Below are 13,137 nucleotides of genomic sequence, written 5' to 3' on the forward strand. Positions count from 1 at the left end.
TAGTCTGGATTGAAGCAGCTGAATAGATTCAATTGGCTTTTCATATCTTTTGTAATAAGAAACTAAGTAATTTATTAAAAAAATACTAGTAAAATGCACTTACACTGCTATCTATAAGATAAGGATTTTAAGCAAAGATGTAGCTACATAATATGTAAAATATACATTCAAAACTTGTTAAGTTTACCTACAAATATTTGTAAAACTGTACATTCAAAACATTTTGTTAAGTTTACCTTCGACAAACAGTTAAGAGCTTCATAACTATGTATGTAGTTGTATAAAATGTTGATAGGTCATCAGTATTGTTGACACTTACAATAACCTTATTTTTCGTTGTAACTTTAGTCCTAAGTCCTAGCTCTTTTTATCGCTCTAACGGCAAATAACAAAATAAGTTAATTTTAAGCTTCAGCAAGTTGAAAATACCATCCTAATTAGAAGATGTCTTCACGCCATCATCTAAATAAGCAAATTGGGGTTCCTTCAGCGGATCGTAATTTAGTTTGGCTCCAGTGTTAAGTCAGTGTCACGTCTCCGCCGTTACCCTAACAAGATGGTTCTAATCTCAGCCTGCGGAACGATGTCCTTGAAGCCACATATTTGTCTATAAGCAGAGAAGTCCCTTTGCGTCACGAATATGAGGAGTTGATGGTAAATCCATACACAAAGGGATAGCTTTTCAAATGGGACATTGTATAAAAAGTGTACCATTTAAATATGTTAGTAACAGTACAGACTACAGACGTGCGAAAAGGGTTTCCTTTGTATTCGGAAACGTTCGTATTTGTTATACTAGTTCAGTCAATGTCAATATTGTCAGGACATCTTGTACTGAGACTGAAATAGCATGACACGTTCGCAGGTTCGTACGTTTCCGTACTGTATGCTATTTTACATGCTCTTCTACGCTCTACTCCGAAAGCCTGATTTCGTATAGACGGATTATTCAAAGTATGTAAGCGGTCTTCACAAGTCTCATAATCCTAATAATCAAAGCATAAGAATACACACACGCTGAATGCAAGGTTGAGCGAGATGGATGAGTGCGTTCGGGACCTCAGATATCATGTTTCTTGTAAATACAATAAAAAGAATTGTAGAGTTAGCAGGAGTCTCTCAAACAAATTATTATTTTTTTTTTATGGGATAGGAGGCAAATGAGCAGACAGGTCGCCTGATGGTAAGCGATCACCGCCGCCCATGAACACCCAAAACACCAGAGGTGTTGGAGGTGCGTTGCCGGCCTTTAATACGGGTGTACGCTCTTTTCTTGGAGATTTGAAGGTCGTATCGGTCCGGAAATACCGCAGGCGACAATTCATTCCACAGTTTAGCTGTGCGGGGCAGGAACTTTCTGGAGAAACGCACAGTTGAGGACTATTAACTTTTTGAAATAATTTAAATGTAAGTGCCATATTCTTAATAATTGTGCGTATGGCAGCGTGTCAAGCCAAGTTCAAGTAACATACCTAATTATCGCTCACTTAGTTAATAAGTATATGGTTTTAAATGATATGTTTCTCACACAAGTGAATTGTAATTCTTCTGAGAAATAAAGATCTTAAAGATTAAGCTAATAATTTATAAAGTGCATTTTACACAAGTGTTGGTGTTTTTTTATATCCAGCGAAAGTAAATCGAAAGATACGATTTTTTTCCAGGGCGTTCAGCGGAATCAGATGTGATTGTTTCACTATCTGTGAACAGCTGAGGAAACAGAATGTGATATCACTACATAGTATAAAACAAAGTCGCTTTCTCTGTCCCTATGTCCCTATGTATGCTTAAATCTTTAAAACTACGCAACGGATTTTGATGCGGTTTTTTTTAATAGATAGAGTGATTATAGAGGAAGGTTTACATGTAGGTATAGTACCCGTGTGAAGCCGGGGCGGGTCGCTAGTCTTGTATAAACCATTGCCGTTTGTTACTCTTACACTGGTTATGTCAAGAATTCAACTTGGCACGTGTAACCTTCAAAGGAGTTCTCGTATCTCCAGCAAGCGGCACGCAGTCTGGCGCTCGCCAGCGGCCGGGTACTAACAACTTTATTATGCATTACTCGGAGTCCTGTGATCCTAAATAAGCAACAGTTCGCTTGCCAAGTTACGGCTTTACATTTTCATTAGATGCCTTGGCCACTAGGTATCACCGCGTGCTGGCGATTAGCACGGCGCTTTTAAACATTCTCGTGTACCTATTACCCCCGTGTGGGGACGGGTTTTCCGCCACCTCCAAGCTTCCGTGGGTGTCGTAGAAGTCGGCTGTGGGATATGGGGTTAATTGTGTTGTGGACGATGGGTTAGTATTTAGTAGTAGTAGTAGCTCTTTATTGTACAAAAACACATTAAAAATAACATACATTGAGATGTGAAGTACAAAGGCGAACTTATCCCTTAGAGGGATTTCTAACCTTAGTAACCTTCTTTAGTAACCTTTAATTGAACTACCATAATTTCGGACAAGAGGCACTACAACTTGAGAAGTTTCATGCGCTCTGTCGTCTAGTAGTGTCCAAATACACTACACTCACAGTATCACTATCTATTTATAGTGTAATGTCACTACCATCTTGGTCACTACGTTTGTTCAATTCTGAAGTGAGTGTAGTGTGTTTGGACAGACCATCGAGTGTGAATGCGACCAGTGGTAACGCTGAAAGTGAACGCAGCGACGCGCGCGAAGGAGGGTAGATCGCGCGCTGTCTTCAGTTTTCCGTAATCATGATGTCAGCAATTCCCGTCAACTTTGTACAATGCCACGTCAGCAAATTTTAATTGATCCTATTTTGTTACCAACATTTTGTAATATAATTCGACTTTCGTAAGATATATACAGGATAATTTTTATAATTAAGAAAATATATATAATAGAGAACCCTAATGACGAAATAAAACTTAATAAAATCTCAATTTATCAACAAAATCTTGGTAACAAAATAGGAATTAATAAAAACAAATTTAACTTTTCCCTTAATTTTTGTACAAACTTTTCGAGAACTGCTGATGTATGCAACTACGTCGAAATATCGGGAGCTCGACAAAAATCAAAAAGGTAATCACGTTCTATATCCCGGTCAATATAAGTCTAATGAAAATAACCGTAGATCATTCAAAACTCTTATCACTTTCATTATTTCTTTAATAGAGATTTTACTTCAGGAAGAAAAAATCCCGTAATTTGCAATTTTCGGTGTTCACGGTAGGCCTCGAAACAAAGTTTCATAGTTTTTTTTTTTTATTTAGGTAATTACAAACAAAAATCTCTAATTAATTACACAGTAAGTATCGTTAAACCAATAAGGTTTGTCTCGATACCTATTCCATTCCGTGGTAGATGTTATACAATACAACAATCATATAATTATGTAGGTATTCTATACTTACAAGTTTCAAGTCACGATTTTCGGTTGAAAAGCATTCTTACGGCCTGTTTAGTATTTACATACATAACGACTGCCTCGAAAATATTTACATGACTGTATGATGGAAGTTATTTAGATGTAATTTCGCGATTTTCAAGCTGTCACGAGCCGACAGCGGGAGAATACCGCCTCGAGGTGAGATCAATTAAAAGATACAAGCGACCTAGTGAGCGACACACGAACGCCTGTACGGTAGAAGACAGTAGGTTCTGCCCTCGGAAAACCTTTGTTATGTAATGCCATTTAATTGTAACTATAATCAAAGAGGATCGAGTATTACAGAGAGTTACTGTCAAAGTAAAATGTGTAATCACAGTGCATAGACTGCCATCTCTCGACACAAGCTTAAAACTTTTGAATCTCAGTTTTGACAATTTGGCCCATATTGTTAGCTTGATATGTGTTAAAATGTCAAATATTAATATTAGCGCCATCTAGCCGAGCGTTCCCCAAAGGTGTAACGCCATCTAGGCCACGGTACCTTTTTCTCTAGGGCTTTGATGTATGTTTTTTTCTTAGACTTTATCCGTCTATACGGAGTTACATTATGACGTCTTTGATATAATATAAATGAAAAACATGATATGGCAAATATTAAAAATTTCAAAGAAAGAAATTCACTACATTTCTCACACATACGCGGACAAAAATATTTGAACAAGCCTTTACATAATTAACATAGCCCGTATCTGATAGGTTTCTGTAACTGTTACTGTTAGACATATCTGAACGCGATTGTACACTATAATGAGCAAACCAAAAGAAAACGAATCGAATCCGAATGTAAATCCATCTTCTTCTGGGTAAAGAAGTCGGTTAACTGTGCTTATAATGAAAATGTATACACATACGTATATGGGTTGCACGTGGGTTGTTAAATAATGGCTTAACTTCAAGCTAAGTAAATAAAGTCCTTGTTTTATAACATAAGAAGTTCCAGTTATATGTTTTATGCCTAATTATAAAATATATTTATGAAATTCACGAAGGAGTTGTTGCGACCCGCTGCGAAAACCTTCCGCAGAGTTTACAACTTTACAATTCGTGTCTCCGACTTCACGAATGTTATTATTTTAATTAAAGAAAAGTCAGCGTTTTGACAGTCTACAAATTTGCTTGTAACCAAGTTTAATTTAATTGCCTCTTATTTTATTAAAGTTGGTGGATGAACATTGTTCAGCTTTAACATGTTCATTTTATTTTGTGAATAACGAAACACATTTTGTAGATAAAATAACAAGTCAAGGTGTCAACCTCTAGCAGCCCACCATACAAAAAATCGACAAACAAATTTGAATCAATGGTACTAGAAAACAGAGCTGAATTTCTTTTCTTTATAAATCGGACGAATCAAAACAAGAGCAACTCAATTCCAATGAACGTAAATTCAAATTTCATCGTAGGCATTTTGTTCTAGTATTAGTACATTGAACCCCAGGAAGATAAAAATATGGCCTAGGTTTCGGTGGTTCGGGTGGTTCGGGTGCCCGCTTGCTCAGACAGAAGGCTGACCCCATTGCCCCGCTGGATAGCTCAATGCTGTTTCGCTGAGTGAAATATTGGTCAGCCATCTAGTTATCAGAAGCCTCTTTAAAGCGTTTCCTTTCTGTTTTTCATAATGTGTAATTTATTTTTCCTATGTTAACGAATATATATTCTATTCTATTCTAAAATACTAATTTTCTGAGTCTATCGCAAACCGCTGCTCGGCGGGCTGTCTAGACGAACTTTGACTTTCGCCTGTTTTAGCATAAAGGGCTTTCATATCTTGACAGACGAAACAGGCGGGCATTATACATTATTACTAAATAACATGAGACTAATGGGTGTGTAGTGAAATAATTTATGATGGTGTACATTGTATATATAACTAACTAAAAATTGTAATGCACTTAAGGCTGCTTTTAGGATCACTCGGTTCGAGCACGTGGACCGATCCGCATGACGCGACCAATTTATATCAACTTGATGTCGTTCGCGCGAATCCGTCCGCTTTAAGTAGGTTCCATAGTCCGGTGACAATCTCAACTACTAGTCTAAGGGCCTGGCCACATGGGCGCGTTGCGGCGACGCACCGCAAAAATTCTGCGTTGCGTTGCCGCGCCGCCAGTTTTTGCGGCAGGAAATCTGCGGCGCGGCACCGCGACGCAATAACTCGCGGTGCGTCGACGCACCGCAAAAACTCGCGGCGCGGCACCGCAACGCAGAATTTTTGCGGCGCGTCGCCGCGCCGCCAAAACTGGCGGTGCGTCGCCGCGCCTCGATAACTATACACAGTGCAGAACTTCACGATCAGTTTTTATCCAGAGTCCAGACATGGATCCCATTACGCGCATTCTGCTCTTGCTCGTATTACGGAGACGAAAAGAAGATGCCGGGTCAACCCATATATGTATATATATAAAATGAATAATGACGGAACTCATTTTGAAAGGAAATATGCGGCATTAAAGACAAGTGAAGTGAAGTTCAAAGAATATTTCAGAATGACAATAGCAAGTTTCGAAGAACTGGTCTTTAAAATCTCACCTCGAATAAAAAAACAATATATATTTAGAAAACCTGTCGGACCTCTGGAGATGCTGGGATTAACTAAATATGCCGAATACCGAATATTTACCGAATATTCGGCCCATCTCTAATGTGAACGAAGGACGAAAGGACAGCCTTATAGACAGCAGGCAGGCAATTATGGTCGCGTGATAAATGATAAATATATCAGGCCGTCCCTATCGCACTATTTGTAAGTGCGATAGGGACGGCCCGATGTTTTATCATTTATCGCGCGACCATGATTGCCCTGCAGCTTCTTATTGCTATCGGTGTCGAGTACTTATCTAAGTTAGGTATCTATTTTAAATATGACGGTTACAGTACGCTGAACCAAAATAATATATTACTTACAATACTATATATCATATCTGATATCATTTTCCTCAGAGCATTTTTCCTGTCTTTGTGTATACTACCTACGGTTGGCAACCCTACACCGCTGAATGTGGCATTTGCACGATACCGCGGCGGCCGGCCGTGTCGCAGTTGTTAGCTAAGCTACCCTTGTGTGCGTGCGTGATGACACGATGCGCTGGTTGTTATTTTAGGTATTTAAGTACTTTTAGGTGTTTAAGTACTTTTAGATATTTAAGACGCTACAGGAGCGAAAATGGAAAGGAAAGGGAGCCCTTTCAATTTGGGAATTTTAGTTAAATATACTAGTGTTATTAACTAGATTTATCGAAAAAAAAATTCCATTAAGAACAACTCAGTTAAAAGATATTGCGAAAAAATCTTTGAAATCGAGGTTCCGCTCTCTTTTCCTCCTTCAAAACTTATTTAAACGGAACGAAATTTGAGAATCTGAATAAAAATGAAATAATCTGTGTCAGACCGTTTAGATTTTTTGGACAATTGTTACCGATCTTGAGTATCCCTTTTTCGAGCCATATTGAAAAATGCCGTTTTTAGAAATTTTTGATTGGATAGATCAAAATCTTTTCTTTTCATCTTTTAAAATAAGAATAGCAAAAAATATCAAAACGGTCCGACTCAGATAAAAATAATAATAATCTGTGTCGAAAAAATCATTGCTCTATCTTCAAAAACCAAGGAGGAAATAGTCGAGAGCGTTTGTATGGACAACTGACCTGTATCGTATCGTCTTAAGAAATCTGATTTCAAAGGTTTAGGTAGGAAATCTAATCATCAATATTATTGTTGCAATGTAAAATTATTTTTTTCTTTTTTCTCCGTGTTTTCTAACGCGCTTATTTTTAGGAGGCGGTTTTTTTTTCATGGTTTGTTTAAGGTACACACCGACATGCTGTAAACATTTTTTAGTTTTTCGTAAGTTAGTCGTTAACGGTGGTCTACAGCTAAAATTGATCTACGACAGAAATGATCTGTACATATTAAAGTAAGTAGGGAAGAAAACCGCCATGCTGAAGTGTATTTGTGCATGCCACGTCTGGTCTGTCGCATGCATGGTGAGACGACTTGGACGCCTTTATGAGTGACTGCATGGCCGGAAAAGTAACACCAGAGGGAGTTGAGGAAATCAAGGGGAGAGGCTTTTGCCCAGCAGTAGGGCACTATAACGGGCTAATTAAAAAAATCTGTACCAGTTTAATTTTAATCTATTTTTAAGAAATGTTCCTACTAAAATGTAGATTCTAGCGAAAAAACGTACCTAGGTTTTTCCAGTTGAACATTATTTTTAGCTGCAAGCCACTATTTACGATTTAATCGATTTAAATAAAACTTGCCTACTAAATTATCCATTTGCATATTGATCGTAGCGAAAACACGTACGAAAACGACGTACGTTTTTCTGTTTTACTCTTTTAAAGGCACAGGTCACACGTTTTTCATCAAATCTATGTCGTACCGTTTAGGTTTTTTGGCTAATTGTTACCAGTCTTGAGTATCACTTTTTTTTGCGCCATAATGAAAAAGGCCGTTTTTGGAAATTTTTGATTGACTCGAGCGTCTTTAAAAATAAAAATATCAAAACGTTCCAACACAGATAAGATTAATAATTAATAACAATCTGACTGGGAACAAATCAAATTATTTTATTGAATATTTTTTTGATTTGTTATTTAATAACCTAACAAAATTAAAATTTTGAAAAAACTCCCGACCGCGACATAGTAGACCGATTTTCATGAAACATGGCTAAGAACACTCCCGACTAACTCATCTTTCAGACAAAAAAACTAAATTTAAATCGGTTCATCCGTTCGGGAACTACGATGCCACAGACACACACACACACACAGACAGACAAACAGACAAATAGACAGACAGACACGTCAAACTTATAACACCCCTTCGTTTTTGCGTCGGGGGTTAAAAATAGTCTTTCGCTATATCGTAATGCTGCAAAAGGATTCATATAGGAGGTGCAAGCACTAATTGTTGCCTTGGGCCTTGTCGTTTTTTATTTCGTGTATGATGTCTATTTCAATTTATAGAATAATCTGTGTTGAAAAAATCAGTCTACCTTCAAAAACCAGGGAGGAAATAGTCGAGAGCGTTGGTATGGAAATTGAACCGTCCTGTATCGTCTAAAAAATATAATCGATTGTCGATTTAGCCCCGCTCCCCAGCTGCCAGCTTGCAGACCTGAGGTTGACTATGATAAGAGAAGCATCTTAGCAGGTTGCCTCAAGGGACTACTCCAAAATCCTGCCAGATTTCCGTCCATAGTCCATAATAGTGCGTAATTTTATTTTCACGAATTTATCGGATTCGGATCGGACGTAGTTCGAAAGCGCTCTATTTTTAACGTAAGTACGTACCTATCGTCATATTCAGATAGAACGAATATTTTCTTTACCTATGTATTTACAAATTGTCAAATCTTTTGGGAATTACATAAAAGTCATGTTGCCCGTGTGGTGACGGGTTAAGAATTTCACCACCCCCTTTCTTCCCGTGGGTGTCGTAGAAGGCGACTGTGGGATATGGGTTAAATTGTGGCGTAGGCGAGAGGCTGGCAACCTGTCACTGCAATGTCACAGTTTCGTTTTCTTTCAACCCCTTATTTGCCAAGAGTGTCACTGAAACCTGAGTAGTTTCATGTGCTCTGCCTACCCCTTCATGGGACACAGGCGTGATTGTATGTATGTATGTATAAAAGTCATAAAATTATTTATTTAATTAAATTTTGAAAAAAACCCCCGACCTCGACATAGTGGACCGATTTTCATGAAACATGGCTAAGAACACTCCCGACTAACTCAGCTTTCAGACAAAAAAAATCAATCTAAATCGGTTCATCCGTTTGGGAGCTACGATGCCACAGACAGACACACACACACACAGACAGATAGACAGACAAACAGACAGACAGACAGACAGACAGACAGACAGACAGACAGACAGACAGACAGACAGACAGACACGTCAAACTTATAACACCCCTTCGTTTTTGCGTCGGGGGTTAAAAATGTTATTATTTAAATCTACCCATCGATGTACCCATTGCGGAAATATAAATTAGAGAGGCACTCCATAAATGTCAATAAACCCTTAATTGCATGATTTTACTTTTTTTAACAATTTACAGATATAAACACCATGGTGGTATGCTGAGCACTGGAAAAATAATAAAAAAAACCGGCCAAGAGCGTGTCGGGCCACGCTCAGTGTAGGGTTCCGTAGTTTTCCGTATTTTTCTCAAAAACTTTCTGAACCTATCAAGTTCAAAACAATTTTCCTAGAAAGTCTTTATAAAGTTCTACTTTTGTGATTTTTTTCATATTTTTTAAACATATGGTTCAAAAGTTAGAGGGGGGGGACGCACTTTTTTTCCTTTAGGAGCGATTATTTCCGAAAATATTAATATTATCAAAAAACGATCTTAGTAAACCCTTATTCATTTTTAAATACCTATCCAACAATATATCAAACGTTGAGGTTGGAATGAAAAAAAATATCAGCCCCCACTTACATGTAGGGGGTACCCTAATAAAACATTTTTTTCCATTTTTTATTTTTGCACTTTGTTGGCGTGATTGATATACATCTTGGTGCCAAATTTCAGCTTTCTAGTACTAACGGTTACTGAGATTATCCGCGGACGGACGGACGGACAGACAGACATGGCGAAACTATAAGGGTTCCTAGTTGACTACGGAACCCTAAAAATCTATCACTATTTTTTTAATATGAAACAACGTAACTAAAAAAAGATGATTTTTAATAGCATATTGAAAAATTCGAATATTGCTTAGTATTTTATCGTGAAAAACTGTACTAAATCTACTATTGATTCAGTGTTTGTGATGCTTGGAAAAAAATCCATCACCAAGTAAAGAAGGGTTAAATATAAACGACACGAAGTTTAATTCGAACACAACAGTTCACAATTGCGAGCAGCGGTGACGCACCGCCAGTTTTGGCGGCGCGGCGACGCGCCGCAAAAATTCTGCGTTGCGGTGCCGCGCCGCGAGTTTTTGCGGTGCGTCGACGCACCGCGAGTTCTTGCGTCGCGGTGCCGCGCCGCAGATTTCCTGCCGCAAAAACTGGCGGCGCGGCAACGCAACGCAGAATTTTTGCGGTGCGTCGCCGCAACGCGCCCATGTGGCCAGGCCCTAGGGTTGGGTTTTGGTGGCCGTTTTTTCATCGATTTGCGGGGTAGGTTAATAATAGTAGGTACGTCGTACGCCCTAACTGACGACATAACGTAGTGTTATCATACCACTACGGCTACACTACGGCCAGACCCACGTCTGGCCCCGTAGCCGAATGGCATTTCTCCGACGCGAAACTAGAACGAAACGCCGCGAAAGGTAGTCTGGCTTTGTCACGCCAATACGCAAGAGCGATAGAGATAGATGGACTAGCGTTTCGTTTCGTGAGCGTTTGTGTCATTCGGCTACGCACCCTGTAAAGAACTAGATTATTAATCTTATTTCAGAAATTCTGGAACTTTCTATCCTTCTGACGACCGAGTTTCAAATGTTTCATGTGACAATCGAAACTTAATTGGGTCCTACGTACGTAGGACGCAGGTCGCCACAACTGCACGACTGACGTTTTTCTAGATTTCTGGATAATGCTTTTCTACGAGTGTGTAGTTCAATCCAAATCCGGCTGTGTCAAATGAAATTTTAAATTTTTTATAAATATTCTAGGTGTAACTTCGTAAATTTTCATTTTTTTTGTTTGACGCTGATAGCCGTTGTGACAGAGTCAAATTACTTTTGAATAAAACAACTGCATGTAACAAAAATTGCAATGACACCATCTGTCGAAGAATAAAATAGCAATAAGATAATGAATATTGATAATGGGCATTGTACAAATATCAGCCTATCTGTATCATTAATCGGCTTTCCATTGCATTTTGTTATTGTCAGACGAATAAGCGTTTCGCGTTCACAACAGATCTTCTCAAAACTCTGCTGTTATTCGCATTGCGTCTATAATATAACGCAGGTACTGTAACGCACCAGTTGGCCTAGGTCACATCTATTGATTCGACAACTAAATGATTGGTGTCTCTCTTTCAATCTCGCTTATTAGTGAGACAGTGGCCGTCGATAAGCCTTTTCAAGTCTTCCGGTGGCCCCCATTCCTCATTTCCTCAACCCACCAATGGAGCAGTAGCTAACGTCAACGAGAATTCATCATACATAGCCACTATACGAGATTTCGATCGAGAGGCGATGACTGATAGAATTTTCGTGTAGTCTATACAGATATATATAAAAGTGAAATATTGTCGTTTAAAATAAATAAAAATAAGCAATAGCTTCTTTTATGCAAAGATATACGCAAACTTGAATCCCCTAATACGTCACATGATTAATCTTAATTCGACTACGTAGAACTTTGGTAGTTTGTACAAAGTATTTTTCACCACACCAACTGGTAAAGGTCAATTTTGCTAATCGAAAACGGATAGCAAAATTGCATTTTATCCACAAGAGTGCAAAGTAATTTCATACAAATTTTAACTTGATGCCTTGAGCTGGCGGGTAGAATTTACCTATAAATAGATATTTAGAATCATAAATATTGAACAGATTGCTGGATTTGATGCAGTTTTATGTTTTGTAGTCAGTATTTTGTTCGTGTTGGTTTGGTGAAAAATGTTGTGTTTCACTCGGTGGCAAAGCTTGTTTAACCTACGTGCCTTGAAACCCTCGCAACGCTCAAAAGATTCCACTTTTTGAACCACTCGCTACGCTCGCGGTTCAATATTGGAATCTTTCGCTTACTCGGGTATCAATATTGGCACGTGCGGTTAAACAACAACTTTGCCCCCTTGTAAAACAAAATAACTATTGTCTATTGCGACACCAACAGTTACTTAAAATTATTGCCGAAGTTTTGTGCATCGTGAATTTATTTAGTTCTGTGGTATACTTAAATAAAGTTTTTCTGATGCATTTTAACTGTATAAATATTAAGCTCGGATTTCCTAGTTTAATATACGAGTATGGGTGCCAGTCAAATGGTTTCACAACTAGGGATGCAGAATACCATGTGAAGTGGAAAAAAAGCCGGAAAGCGGACCCCGGGCTCCGAAGAGGATGCAATCAGGAAAACACTAATATTAGAGACGGAGAGAGAGACTCTACGGTACTGCCCGTCATATAGCTTAAACAATGATGAGTTGCCAAGTAAAATCTGACGTAGTCTTACTATAATTCTCCAATCGTGCATAATGAGTCTAATGAGGCACAGGAACCATTGTTTGATCACGGGATTATTCGACAACTTCGCAGACGAAGCCTTCACGGCGTTAGTAATTCGACAGAATTAGCTCGCTGTTTGCTCAATTATCCGGGAGTTTCGATTAAGGGGTAGCCACACGGTCTTAAAGAAAACTTACGAAATAGGTAAACTTTTAGACCATGTAGTGTTCTGCTTTATTGCATCGATATTAAGGGGTAGGCATACGGCCGTAAAGAAATCTTTTGGAAAAGGTGATTTATATTCAACCATGTTGTTAGGTGTTTGTTATGTATGCATGTTTGTGTGTATGGCTGCGCCCACTCCCCGTTACGTACATATGCAATAAACCAGTGCGATAAAGCAGCCCGTGGTTTCACTCGTGTCCTCGTACTCGTCACTGGCGACGAGGATAGTCTGTACGGAAAAAGAAGAGAGAGTCTCAGAATATTTAGGGCCCCTTACATTCTACGCCTGACCAGGCGTGAGGCCTTAAGATCGCAAAGATAAATATTTCTCTAATA

The sequence above is a fragment of the Leguminivora glycinivorella genome, chromosome 3 (assembly GCF_023078275.1).
Source record: "Leguminivora glycinivorella isolate SPB_JAAS2020 chromosome 3, LegGlyc_1.1, whole genome shotgun sequence".
Classification (NCBI taxonomy): domain Eukaryota; kingdom Metazoa; phylum Arthropoda; class Insecta; order Lepidoptera; family Tortricidae; genus Leguminivora; species Leguminivora glycinivorella.